Below are 13,861 nucleotides of genomic sequence, written 5' to 3' on the forward strand. Positions count from 1 at the left end.
ATTAGAGATTGACAGAACTAGGCAGAAAGGCTGGATTGCACAATAGCAGTGCAGTTGTAGCAGACCTCATTGTCAAGTGTCATTCAGAGGTAAAAGCCAACAAAGAAAATTGTATCCATACTGTAGGTAGTGTCAGGATCTACGCACGCCAGAACCTTCATTTGTTTTTTTATTGCTTTTACTTTTATTGCTAAGTATATATCAATGGGTGAATAGTGGAATGGTGGGAATGTTATTTTAAACCGCTTACCTGACCTGCCATAAAAAGGGGGAAGAGGAGGCCAGGTGCCGTTATTTTTATCTTGAAACAAGCATCCAAGGCTAAGAGGTATGAGAACCGGGGCAAGGCGTGAAGAGTTTCAAGCGGGAAAGAAAAGCTGGGGGGGGGGGGGAATTTGGGCTTAAAAGGACAAGGGTTTGCTTTGTAGAATTAGACTCAACAAACTATGATGCTGTATGCTTCTCCTGAATAAGGAAATCTTTGATGGAACTTTTGGACTCCAGAGGATTTATTGAACTTTGGGATTGAGTGTGCAGACTCTGACATTTTGTTGAGTCTCCCCCATTTTACGAGGGATTTACCCGGGAACCAACCACCGTGAAAAACCCCGTCGAAAAACCTACCGCGGCTGCGGAGATGGAGGAAGAGTGCCCCGTGGCCAGGGCCATAGGGGGGACCAAGGAGGAAGAAACCCTAACAGGTACCTACCCTATCCTCCCGCCGCCGCGGAAACCTGACCGGCGCCAAACGAAGTTGTGGAGCTTGGAAGAGCTGACTGGGGGAATGTCATTCCTAGACATGGCCCCTGAGAAGCGCTGGGCCCTGACAACAGGGAGAGTCGAATCCACAAGGAGGGAGACCCTAGAGGATTGCGTACATCTCCTGCAATCATAAAACACCTTAATAAAGAGAGAGCTGATGAGGATGAGCGAAATCGTTCATCGTTCAGGTCTGTACCAGAGCCCAGGTATAGAGGGGGAGGGCGAAGAAGAAAGGCTGGAGGAATCGCTACTAGCCCCCCCAACCACGCCCGCAACGGCAACCCCCGTAGCTCTGGCAGCACCGGGGCCTCCGGCCGCCCCAGTTGCGCCACCTGCACCTGCCCCAATGGTCCAATGGAGGGTCGCCCCAATCCAAGCCCAGCAAGACGCCTTCTTAAAGCGCTGGGGATTGACCGAGAAATTTAGTGGGGATCCAAGTGAAGTACCTAATTTCATGGCTCAAATCACCATATGCATGGAGCAGACGGGGCATTTATTTGCATCCGACCAGGAGTGCGTGCTCTACATCTGCAGAGCATTTACCGGCAAAGCAGGGGAGTGGCTGATCCAACTCCGAGCAGCACAAGCGCCCGAACTAAACCACCTGGGTGGATTTTTAACCGCTCTTCGTAGAAGATTTGAGGACCCTGGAGTAGTCACCAGAGCCCGGGCACAACTAGGCACGATGCAGCAGGGAACCCGTAGCCTTGGCGAGTACGCCTTAGAATTCCGTGGCATTGCGGGACTGCTTCCAGATTGGCCAGAGCAGTTCAAAATCAACTGCTTCCAGCAAGGGATGTGCCGCGACCTATGGAAGTTAGCGTTCGCCCGAGGAGACCCGAATTCCCTAGATGGATGGATCCAACACGCGGGTAACGTCAAAGCCCAGTGGAAAAGAGTAGACCCGGACTTCGAGAGGAAACCCGGTACCCTGACACCTGCGTCCCGGAAGTCACCATCGAGAGGAGGAGACGAGAGATTTCCTAGAGTGGTCAAACGCGTTTGTTTCCGCTGTGGGGAGCCCGGTCATTTTGTGCCCTCCTGTCCTAAACCACCGACCGCACGGGGGGAACCGAAAAAACCCACTGGAGCACCACAAAAACCTGGCACAAAAGGCAAAAGAGGAACCGCGGTGGCAGGAACAGAATCGCTGTTCCCAGACCTCGTCATTTACAAAGACGGATCGGTCGGAAAGGAACAAGAGGCAAGCGTGGATTCCGACAAAACCGCTCGCCAAACCAAGGCTGAAACGGAGGATGAAGAAGACGACTTGGATGAGGATGAGGCGGTGAGTATTACCACCCTTAAAGTGACTATTTCGGCACTCAGAACAGAGTATAAAGCCACGCTAACTGCGCTAATGGATACCGGCTGCTCGCGCTGTTTGATCAGTCCCATACTGGTTAACGTGCTAGAGCTAAGGGTGAAAAAAATAAAGACTCCCATAGTTTTCACCCAGCTGGATGGGTCAAAAGCAGGGGGAGGGGCTATACTGTATCGCACAGAGCCTTTTGAGCTACAAGTAGGGACCCACCGAGAGACTCTTAAATGCTTAGTGGCTCCTTTGGGAAATTACGCCCTAATCCTTGGAGCAAACTGGGTGAAAAGGTGGGACCCCCGAGTTTTTTGGAAGACGGGACAAATGCAATTCGCAGATGGAATTTATTTGGGGGCGGAGGAGACAAGAAAAATAAAAACTGCAACGGCTGCAACCGCTAGCAGTATAAGTCAATCTCTAGATTTGGACCCAGAGTCCCTTAAGAACTTTCCTAAGCCCTACAGGGATTTACAAGCTGTGTTCAGCAAAAAGGAAGCAGATACATTGCCTCCCCACAGAAACAATGACTGTGCTATTGAAATTCAGCCAGGAGCTAAATTCCCAAAGAAGAAAACTTATCTATGACCCAGAAAGAGCTTGCCACTCTAAGGGAATTCATAGACACCAATCTGGCGAGAGGATTTATACAGCCGGCTAAATCACACATGGCAGCACCCGTTTTATTTCGGGAAAAGAAAGATGGAAGCTTGAGACTCTGTACAGACTATAGGGGTCTCAATGCCATCTGTAAAGAAAATAAGTACCCCCTCCCCTTAATGAAGGACCTGCTAGCTCAATTGTCAAAGGGAAAAATATTCACTAAACTGGATTTAAGGGATGCATATTTCCGTGTAAGGATTCGTGAAGGAGACGAGCATTTGACAGCATTTTCAACCCCTTTTGGCTGCTATGAGTACAAGGTCCTCCCATTCCGGCTTTCGGGGCCCCCCGGGGTATTTATGCAACTAATTAATGAAGTGCTACATGAACATTTATATCAAGGAGTACTGGTTTATTTAGATGACATCCTTATTTACTCCGACAACTTAAAAGACCACGTAAAATTGTTAATTGATAAGTATACAAGTATATTTTTGAATAGATGATATGAGAATTTAAGATTATGAAAGGGGCACCAACGAGTTTAACTGGTTGACACACGGTATAAAATGGAAGATGCTTTTTTATGCCTTTTTATGTTTTTGTTTGTTCATGTTTGTTTTGTGTTTGTTGTAAAAATAAAAAAAACATTATAAAAAAAAAAAAAAAAAAAAAGACCACGTAAAATTGGTGCGTGCTGTTTTAAAAAAATTACTGGAGGCTCAGTTGTATGCCAAATTGTCAAAATGTGAATTTCATAAATAACAAGTGGACTATTTGGGGTATCGTATTTCCAATTCAGGGATTGAAATGGATCCTGCAAAAGTGAAAGATGTTTTAAGTTGGGAACCACCCAAAACCAGGAGGCAATTACAAAGTTTTTTGGGCTTTGCTAATTTCTATCGCCAGTTTATTCCAAACTTTGCACAAGTTGCTTTGCCGTTAACAGACTTACTAAAAACAAGAGGCAAAGAGGCAGCGAAAGCTCAAAAGCCTGGGGTCCCGTTAGTATGGACAGAGGAGTGCCAAAAAGCCTTTGAGGCTTTAAAAACCTTGTTTACGGCAGAGCCTATTTTAAAACACCCAGACCCTGACAAACCCTTTGTAATTCAAGCCGTTGCCTCTGATGTAGCAATTGGAGCTGTTTAACTCCAAAAAGATGAAGGGGGGTTACTCAAGCCCTGTGCTTACATTTCCTACAAATTTACTGAAACAGAAAGAAGGTGGCTCATTTGGGAAAAGGAGGCTTTTGCGGTACGTTGGGCCCTGATGACATGGAGACACCTCCTTGACGGGGGATCACATCCTTTTGAGGTGTGGACGGACCACAAGAATTTAGAGGCCCTTACAACTCCGAGAAAGCTATCTCCCAAACAAGTACGCTGGGCCCAATTTTTCAGCCGTTTCAAGTTCACTTTAAAATTCATCCCTGGAGGGAAAAATTCTTTAGCCGATGCATTATCAAGGCTACCTCAGCATAACAGCCAAAGAGAACAGGTGGTTGCTCCAGTAATTCCTAAAGCACCACCTCAAGCAGAACCTGGCTCAATAGCCCTTGCCAGAACCCAGGCAAAACTACAAAGACAAAAACCTACCAATGAACTGCTCCAAAAACTAAATGCTGCCTTAGATTCTCTTGAATGGTTCCAGAATAATAAAAATACCCTAACCCATGAACACCAAGCTTGGTGGATGGCAGACAAACTGTATGTTCCAGTTTCACTTCATACGCAAATCCTGGAAAAGGGCCATGATGATAAAACCTCTGGGCATTTTGGATTTATAAAAACCTTACATTTATTACATAGACAATTTTGGTGGCCAACCATGAGAAAAGACATTTCTGAATATGTTTCTACATGTCCTGTATGTGCAATGTCAAAGAAAAGAGGAGGAAAACCTTTGGGCCTTCTACAATCAGTGGCATCTCCAAAAAAACCTTGGGAAGAAGTTTCTATGGACTTTATTGTTGATTTACCTGAGAGCAATCACAACACAGCAATTTGGGTTGTAATTGATCTGTTTTCTAAACAAGCGCATTTTCTTCCTTGTACATCAATTCCAAATGCTAAAAAGTTAGCAAAATTGTTTATAACACATATCTACCACCTCCATGGCGCCCCCAAGAGGGTGATTTCAGATCGCGGCCCACAGTTCACCTCCAAATTTTGGAGGGAATTTCTTACATCAATTGGATCAACTCAAGCTTTGAGTTCCAGTTTTCATCTGGAAACTGACGGATCTACAGAGAAAATTAACTCTTTATTGAAACAATATTTAAGATGTTTCACTAATCATCAACAAGATGATTGGTCTGAACTTCTCTCTTTCGCTGAGGTGGCTTATAACAACACAGTGCACCAAAGTACTGGGTTCACACCATATAAAATAGCTTCTGGTCAAGACTTCCCGCCTTTTCCAGAGTTACCACTAAAAAAACCTTCCTGAACTTTCAGCTGACCAATGGATAAATAACATTACAAACCTTTGGCCACTAATTGTAAAATCTTTAGAAAAAGCAAAAAGCCAACATAAAAAATTCGCTGATAGGAAATACACTGCAAACCCTCCTTGGAAGGTAGGCGACCTGGTCTGGCTTTCTACAAAGAATTTAAAATCCTCCCAACCATCTAAAAAACTCGCCCCAAAATATGTGGGGCCTTTTCCAACTGAAAAGATTATAAATCCTGTGGCATTTAAACTGACTTTGCCAAAACATTATAGAAACATTCGTCCTGTTTTCCACACAAATTTATTAAAACCATTCAAGCAATCTGATATTTGGCATCCAAAAATAACACCACCAACACCCATTATGATTGAAGGACAAAGCCATTTCGAAGTGAAAGATATTTTGGACTCTAGAAAATATAAAGGCAAACTCCAATATTTGATTCAATGGAAACATTTTCCTAAAATGCACTACGAATGGGTGGACAGTGTTAATGTCAAAGCCCCTAAACTAATTGCCTGGTTTCACTCAAAATACCCTGACAAACCTAAATAACCACTTTATTGATTATTTTGATGTATGTATTTTCTTTTCCAGATTCTCTTTCGAATGTAAGAACATTCGTTCTGTTGGAGGGCGGCATGTCAGGATCTATGCAAGCCAGAACCTTCATTTGTTTTTTTATTGCTTTTACTTTTATTGCTAAGTATATATCAATGGGTGAATAGTGGAATGGTGGGAATGTTATTTTAAACCGCTTACCTGACCTGCCATAAAAAGGGGGAAGAGGAGGCCAGGTGCCATTATCTTTATCTTGAAACAAGCATCCAAGGCCAAGAGGTGTGAGAACCGGGGCAAGGCGTGAAGAGTTTCAAGTGGGAAAGAAAAGCTAGAGGGGGGGTGGGAATTTGGGCTTAAAAGGACAAGGGTTTGCTTTGTAGAATTAGACTCAACAAAATATGATGCTGTATGCTTCTCCTGAATAAAGAAATCTTTGATGGAACTTTTGGACTCCAGAGGATTTACTGAACTTTGGGATTGAGTGTGCAGACTCTGACAGGTAGCTTCCCTATCCTAATGCCTGGGGGAAAAGCCAGCCCTTTATGGGTTTCTGGAAAGCTAAAAGACTGGAGGCCTGCCAGATTCCAGGGGGAAGGGGTCAGGGGCTACTATGGAAAAGGCATGCTTCCTAGGTCCCACTAGGTGACAACACTTAAGGGATGGGACATGTAGTGTGCCCACCCTATATAGTGTAGCGGAGCAGGCAGATATCCTCAGGAGAAGTGGTTCTCCAATTAACCTGGCCCCATGCCATGTAGGGCTTTAATACCCAGTACCCTAATTGCACCCAGAAAGAAACTGAGATCTGTGCAAAGAGCACTCTAGCCACAATTGCCAATTGCTGCTTGAGCAGGACCCATAGCCTAAGAAGATCCCCAAATTGCACACCAACTCTGCCTGGGGAAGTACTGTTCCATCAACTGTGAAAGATAACACCTCACCAGACCCAGGGGGTGAAAAACCCAAAGTCATTTCATATGCTAGAATCAAGTTGGGGCCAATATCTCCCCAACCAGATCCTCAGAGCCTCCAGGCCCTAGGTCAGTGTGATGGAATGGAATTATGAAGGCCAGACTCAGGGAGAAAAACATTTTCTTTCATCTCCTGAGGCGCGAGGGAAAGATAAGAGGATGAGACTGGCACCTCCCTGAGGAATTCACAATGTTGTGACTGGCATTACTTGGGAGCTGGGGTTTCAGTCTGGGAAGATTCTTGCTAGAGGTTGTAGCTAATAAACATTGCTGGACTGAATTTACATGGTCTCTTACTTACATTACTCTGGGAGTTCCTTGGGCTAGGCCTGACATCAATCTTCCCAGACTCAAACCCCAGCTCCCAAGTAATGCCAGTTAAAGCCAAGGTAAAGGGAGGGAAATTGTCTTCAGGGGGGCGGTATGTCAGATTCAGCCAGCGCGGCACAGCTAGGGACTTGCTCAGCCACGCTTAGTCAGTTTCACCGCCCGTGCACTAGCAGAGGAAAAGGGGAAGCGAGAAACCGTGAACTGATTAATGAGCCAGCTGGCGCCACTTAACTAAACCACAAGTGGATATTTTGTGTCAGCGCCAGCTTGCCTCGAGTGCTGCAGACAAAGGGAAGCGCAGCGGCTTTGGAAGCAAAGCAATCAGTACGTGATTGAGAACTCCCGGCTTTGTGCACAATAGGAAGGCTCAACAAAGACAACAACCATGCCACCAATAGAAAGCAATCAAGAACACAAAAGAACTGGACTGAATCTGCCATTTGAGTGAGGGGGGGATTACTGCGGGTAATCTGTAACCAAGCAACAGGGGCTAAGAGCGGGAATGGGGGAGCTATAAATTGTTCTGTAAGATGTGCCAAGCCAATCCTGGCTTTGTCTGTACTTACTTACGTTACGCTTGAGTAAACTTCTTTGCTGAACACACGTGTCACGAGAGTTTCTCTGAGACGAACGGAGTAATCCTTACATAAAGCCAGCATTCACCTTTGAATGCTACCTGGTATGCACCAAGGAGCACTCACCTTTTTTCCTGTAGCCAGACCTCGAGAGGACCCGATTGATGGTACCAGGAGATGGCCAGTGATGGAGAAGGCGTGAGCCAGCGGTGCAGCAAGGAGCCCAGACCTGAAGGTGCGATGGCGGGACCGGCCGAGAGCGAGGGGCATAAGGACGCAGCCGAGAGGTTGCAAGAGGATGCCAGGTGGTCGTTTGGCATAGGCATGGGCCCCGACAGGTCGGCAGGATCGGGGGTCACGACGAGCTGTGGCTTGGGATCCAAAACCCAGGAGCTGGAGGAACGTCTAACCTGCCTGGAAGCCAAATTCGAGGAGTGGATGGATGCGATCCAGATGATGCTGCAGGCCAAACTTTGGGGGAGCGAGGCCCCTGCAGCAGAGACACAGGCAGAGGAGGAATCGGGCGAGGCCAGCGATGGTTCTGTGTCCCAGCCGACTCTGGGGACGCGCCTCGGAGCAGGAGATCGACGGGCGGCGGACGCACTGAGACTCCGGGGTCTGACCGGGAAATCCTTGGGGGACCCCGAACAACTACCCTGCTTCCTTACACAAGTGCGGAATTTCATGAAGCGGAGTGGCCACCTGTTCGACAACGAGGGGCGAGTTGCCTACGTGGCTGAATTGTTGGAAGGTCAAGCAGCCGGTTGGGTCATCCGCCTATATGATACTGACGTGGCAGAGCTAAAGAGTTTCCCAGAGTTCATGGAGGCACTCCAGGATAGATTCGAGGACACACTGAGCGCCAGGTGGGCCAGAGATGACATCCAACGCCTGAGGCAGAGGGAACAGTCGATGGCCGAGTACGCCCTAGAATTTTGGTGCCTAGCAGAAAAACTTACTGATTGGCCGGAATCCCTGAGGGTAGACTATTTCAAAAATGGACTCAACTCGAAGATTCTCAAGAGGGTGCTCGGTCAGGATGACCCGACCACACTAAAAGAGTGGATCTGGCTGGCTGGGATGGCAGAGGTGGCGTGGCAGCAGATCAAGCGGAGAACGTGGCACGAGAAGCCGAATAAAGACGAACCGGGCGAGGCGGCTACGTAGAAGCGGAGTGGCCGATGGCAACCCGCAGGAAGATGGGAGGCTCAGAAGAAATCAAGCCTCTGTTTCCAATGTGGGGGGCAAGGCCATCGGGCGGCACAATGCCTGATGGAGCAGGACAGGGCCCCACCCCGTGCAGACACCGGGGCCCCAAAGACCCCAGGACAGCATGCCCCTGACTGACCACGGAAAGTGGTCAGGGCAGCGGCAGCAGAGCACAGTGGGACCAGCTGGTCTACTCCCGAGACGACGTCATTGGGGGAAGAGGCGGCGCCGGCGGGAAACAAGCAGCGGCCGCACTGAATGGCATCCCAGTGCGGTCAGAGTAGCTGAGAGGCGCAGATCCAATAGGACGAGGACTGCCCTCCCATGCAGGTGAGGGTACATATCCTTGGAGTGGGGTCAGGGGCTGAGGCCCAATTGCAGGCGCTACTAGACTCCGGGTGCATCCACTGCCTGATACACCCGGCGCTAGTATCGGGGCTGGATCTCCAGGTGTGGAGACTCAGGGAGCCCATTGCTTTCAGTCAGCTTGACGGCTCACTTGCGGGGGGCGGGCCGGCTCAGTACTACACTGAGCCGGTCCGAATGATGACTGGGGACCATCAAGAAGAGCTGCGGTTCATGGTGGTCCCGATAGCCGACTATGCGGTGGTGCTCGGCCTGGTGTGGCTGGGACGACGGAACCCCCTCGTTGACTGGGCGTTGGAGGTGCTGTGATTCGGAGACGCGGAGGAGTGGGAGTGAGAGTACCAGAAGCGATGACGGGCGATGACGAGGGGAGTAGTAGTTGCGGAGGAGAAGTCAACAGAGCCAGAGCATCCAGTGTGGGGAGGCGAGCGAACCACAACAGTAGCCACAGCAGTGGCAGTGGCGATCCCAGGGACCCATGAGATGGCGACGACATTGGACCCAAGGGGTCCTAACCCAGTGGCGACCCACAAGGAGGCTGCAGCGGGCGGTTCCGCAACGGGGGAAATGGTGAAGCCAGAGAGTGTTGAGAGCATCCCTCACCTTGACAGCAGCATTCGGCGAGGAGGAGTCGGATCAACTCCTGCCCCACAGACCCAGTGACTGCGCCATCGAGCTAGAGCCAGGGGCCAAGTTACCTAAGCCGAAGATGTACTCCCTGTCAGGGAAGGAGATGGGTGCCCTTCGGGAGTTTGTGGACAAGAATTTAGCGCAGGGTTTTATCCAGCCCACAAAGTCCCCACTGGCGGCCCCAGTGTTGTTCCGGGAAAAGAAGGATGGCTCACTCCGAATGTGCGTAGACTATTGGGGGCTGAACGCCATAAGTACTGAATACAACTACCCTCTCCCCTTGATGAAGGACTTACTATCCCACCTGTCCAAGGGGAGGATATTCACAAAACTGGACTTGCAAGAGGCGTACTTCAGGGTCAGGATCCGCGCAGGAGATGAATGGAAAACGGCTTTCAATTGTCCACTTGGAAGTTTCCAATTCCGCGTGATGCCATTCGGGTTAAAAGGGGCCCTGGGGCTGTTCATGCAATTAATAAACAAGGTGTTGCATGACCTACTTTACCGGGGCGTCCTGGTCTACTTGGACGACATCCTGATATATTCCGAGACCCTGACCGAGCATGTAAAATTAGTACGCACGGTGCTCCAGAGACTACTAAAATCACAGCTGTATGCCAAATTCTCGAAGTGCGAATTCCATCGAGAGCAATTGGACTATCTTGGCTATCGAATATCCAGCTAAGGCATCAAGATGGACCCGACGAAAGTGAAGGATCCACTTGGGTGGGAAGCGCCGCGGACCCGGAGGCAACTCCAATGTTTCTTGGGGTTCGCAAACTTCTACAGGCAGTTCATCCTGAACTTCGCCCAGGTTGCCCTCCCGTTAACTGACCTGCTTAAGACTCGGGGCAGCAGGAAGCTCCCCAAACCCAGCATGCCTCTTGTGTGGACCCCGGAGTGCCAAGAGGCATTTGGGGATCTGAAGCGCAGGTTCACTGCTGAGCCCATCCTATGCTGCCCCGACCCAGACAGGCAGTTCATGATTCAGGTGGACACTTCCGACGTGGCGGTGGGAGCAGTCCTGTTGCAACCCAGACCTGAGGGGCCCCTCCACCCATGCGCCTATGCCTCCCAGAAGTTCACCAAAACGGAGAGGAGGTGGATGGTGTGGGAGAAAGAGGCGTTTGCTGTTAAGTGGGCCCTATCCACCTGGAGACATCTGTTGGAGTGGGCAGCCCAGCCGTTCGAGGTGTGGACTGTCCACAAGAACCTCGAAGTGCTGAAAGCCCCGCAGAAGCTTTCGCCCAAACAGGCACTCTGGTCCCAATACTTCAGGAGGTTTGATTTTACCCTCAAACATAACCCGGGGAAAAGGAATTTCTTGGCGGATGGACTGCCCCGAATGCCCCAGCATGCCAGCCAGTGGGAGGAGATTGTGGATTCGATCATCCCCACAAACCGACTAGCCGCAAAAGCAGTCACCCAGAGCCAAACAAAGAAGAGGGTAAGGGACACAGAACCGGGACTCAAACGGACTTTCCTAGAAGCCGGGGAGCGAGACGCTTGGCTCACAGCGAACCAAGACTCAATGACGGGCCAGGACGGCTTGTGGTGGCATGAGGACAAACTGTATGTGCTTGATGTAAGGTTTGCCCCGTTCGACAGAGAAACTCCCGTGACGTGTGTGGTTCACAAAAGAGGTTTACTCATGCGTAACGTAGCGGTTACAAGCAAAGCCAGGACTGGCTTGGTACATTTGCATCACTCGTTATATTCCCCCCTTCCCATGCTGTTTGCCCCGCGATCGCGTTACCGCTGCGGATTATCGGCCCCCCAATATTCCCCCTTAATTGTCCATGATGGCAGGTTTGGCCAGGGTCCATTGTCCTTGATTGGCAGTCCCCTCCGGCGTGGGTTGGTTCCCCCCGTTACGTGCAAGCCCGAGGGTTCTGCGTTGCGTGGTGATCTCGTTTCGCTGCCTGCGGCCCCGCTCATTGTTGGCTTGCGCCATTATCAGTGTAGTTAAAACTTCTGCTGCAGTTTTCCTGTTTGGCTGGGCGCAGGTGGCCCATTAATTAGTGGCACTTTCAGTTTCTCTTTCCCTCAGCTAGCCACCGCTGGTGGAGTTTGTGTGGTGCGGCTGCAAGCTTCCCTGAAGCGCCGTGCCGGCCGAACCTGACATACTGCCCCCCTGAAAACAAATCCCCCCCAACTTTATTTTGGTTTCCCGGGGTATTTGTTGTAAAAATCCCGCACTAGGTCCGGAGCTTTTATGTGGGCTTTGCTTACCCATTCCCTGTGGGACTTGGAGAAATGTTTCTACTGCACCAGGAACTGGACCTGCCCCTTGTGCCTCCTGGTGTCCAGTATCTGGTTGATCTCAAAATGCTGCTTCCCACCGACCATGATGGGTGGTGGCACCACCTCTGCCTTGTGCCAGGCGTTCCCCGGCTGGTGCAGCTTTAGCTTTAGGCTGCAGTGGAACACCGGGTGGATCTTCCCAAGGCTTTTCAGGAGCGTCAGACTGACGGTTACCGAATTGATGACCTCTGCAATGGGGAATGGCCCCACGAATCTCGGGCTGAGTTTCTTCGATGTCTGGTGTGTCTTTAGGTTTTTGGTTGACAAATACACCTGGTCCCCCACTTTCCACTGCCCCTCGGGGAGTCTCTTGCGGTCTGCGTGTTTTTTGTAGTCGGCTTTGGCTCTTTGCAATGCCGCATGCGCCGCCCGCCAGGTGGCGTCAATTTGGGCGAACCAGGCGTCCAGGGAGTCGATTTGGGATGCCGGCTGAGGCAACTCCGGCATGGGGACGAAGTCTCTCCTGGTGGCTGCTTTGAACGGGGAAAAGCTGGTACTTTTGTGGACGGCGTTGTTGTAGGCTACTTCCGCGAATGGCAGTAGCTCCACCCAATCGTCCTGTTGGTGTCCCACGTAGCAGCGCAGGTACTGCTCGAGCCCCCCGTTCAGGCGTTCCGTGGCTCCATCCGTCTGCGGGTGCGCCGCGGAGGAAAGGGCTTGCTTCGTCCCCACCCGCTTCAGGAACTCCCTCCAGAACCGCGCGATGAAGTTGCCGCCCCGATTGCTGACAACCTGTCGGGGCGCGCCGTGCAGCCAGTAAACATGCTGCACGAACAGCCTCGCCAACCTCTCCGCCGTGGGGACTTGCCGGCATGCTACAAAGTGCGCTTGTTTGGAGAATAAGTCCGTGACCACCCAAATGGCAGTCTTCCCCTTACTCTCCGGGAACTCCACTATGAAATCCATGGCGATCTCTTGCCATGGGCCATTGGGGTCCACTACCGACTGGAGTAGCCCCCTAGGCTTGCCTTTAGCCCCTTTCACCATCGCGCACACCGGGCAACCCCCCGAGTATGCCTCCATGTCCTTCCAGAGCGTTGGCCACCAGAACTGCCGCCGAATTAAGTGGAGCATCTTCACGAAGCCGTAATGCCCCGCATTCCGGCTGCCATGGGCTCTTTCCATGACCCCCCGTCGGCACTCTTCGGGCACATACAGCTTCCCTTCGTGCCACCACAACCCCCCCTGGCTGGTTAGCACGTCTTGGTTTCGCTCGAGCCAAGTGTCCCACTCCGCCGCTTCCGCAAACCCTTGCTTTACCTCAGGTGCCGCGTCCCGCCGCTCCCCCTTGGTCTGGCTCCAGGTTACCACCTTTGCAGCCAGCCTGCTGGTGGGGATGATGGAGTCCATGATTTCCTCTCGCAGGCTGGCGTGCTGGGGCATGCGAGACAACCCGTCTGCCAGGAAGTTACGCTTCCCGGGGATGTGTTTTAGGGTGAAACTGAATCTCCCGAAGTATTGGGACCAACGCGCCTGTTTGGGGGATAGCTTACGTGGGGTCTTCAGGGCCTCGAGGTTCTTGTGATCCATCCACACCTCGAATGGTTCGGCTGCCCCCTCCAATAGATGCCTCCACGTGGCTAGCGCCCACTTGACTGCGTACGCCTCTTTCTCCCACACCATTCACCTTCTCTCTGTCTCCGTGAATTTGCGGGAGGCGTAGGTGCACGGGTGGATGGCCCCCTCCGGGCTGGGTTGGAGCAGGACCGCCCCCATTGCCACATCTGACACATCTACTTGGATGATAAACCGCCGATCTGGGTCGGGATGGCGCAGGATCGGC

Source organism: Python bivittatus, unplaced genomic scaffold (assembly GCF_059951505.1).
Source record: "Python bivittatus isolate LINGU-HERP-01145 unplaced genomic scaffold, Pbiv_v1 ctg000000_np1212, whole genome shotgun sequence".
Taxonomy (NCBI): domain Eukaryota; kingdom Metazoa; phylum Chordata; class Lepidosauria; order Squamata; family Pythonidae; genus Python; species Python bivittatus.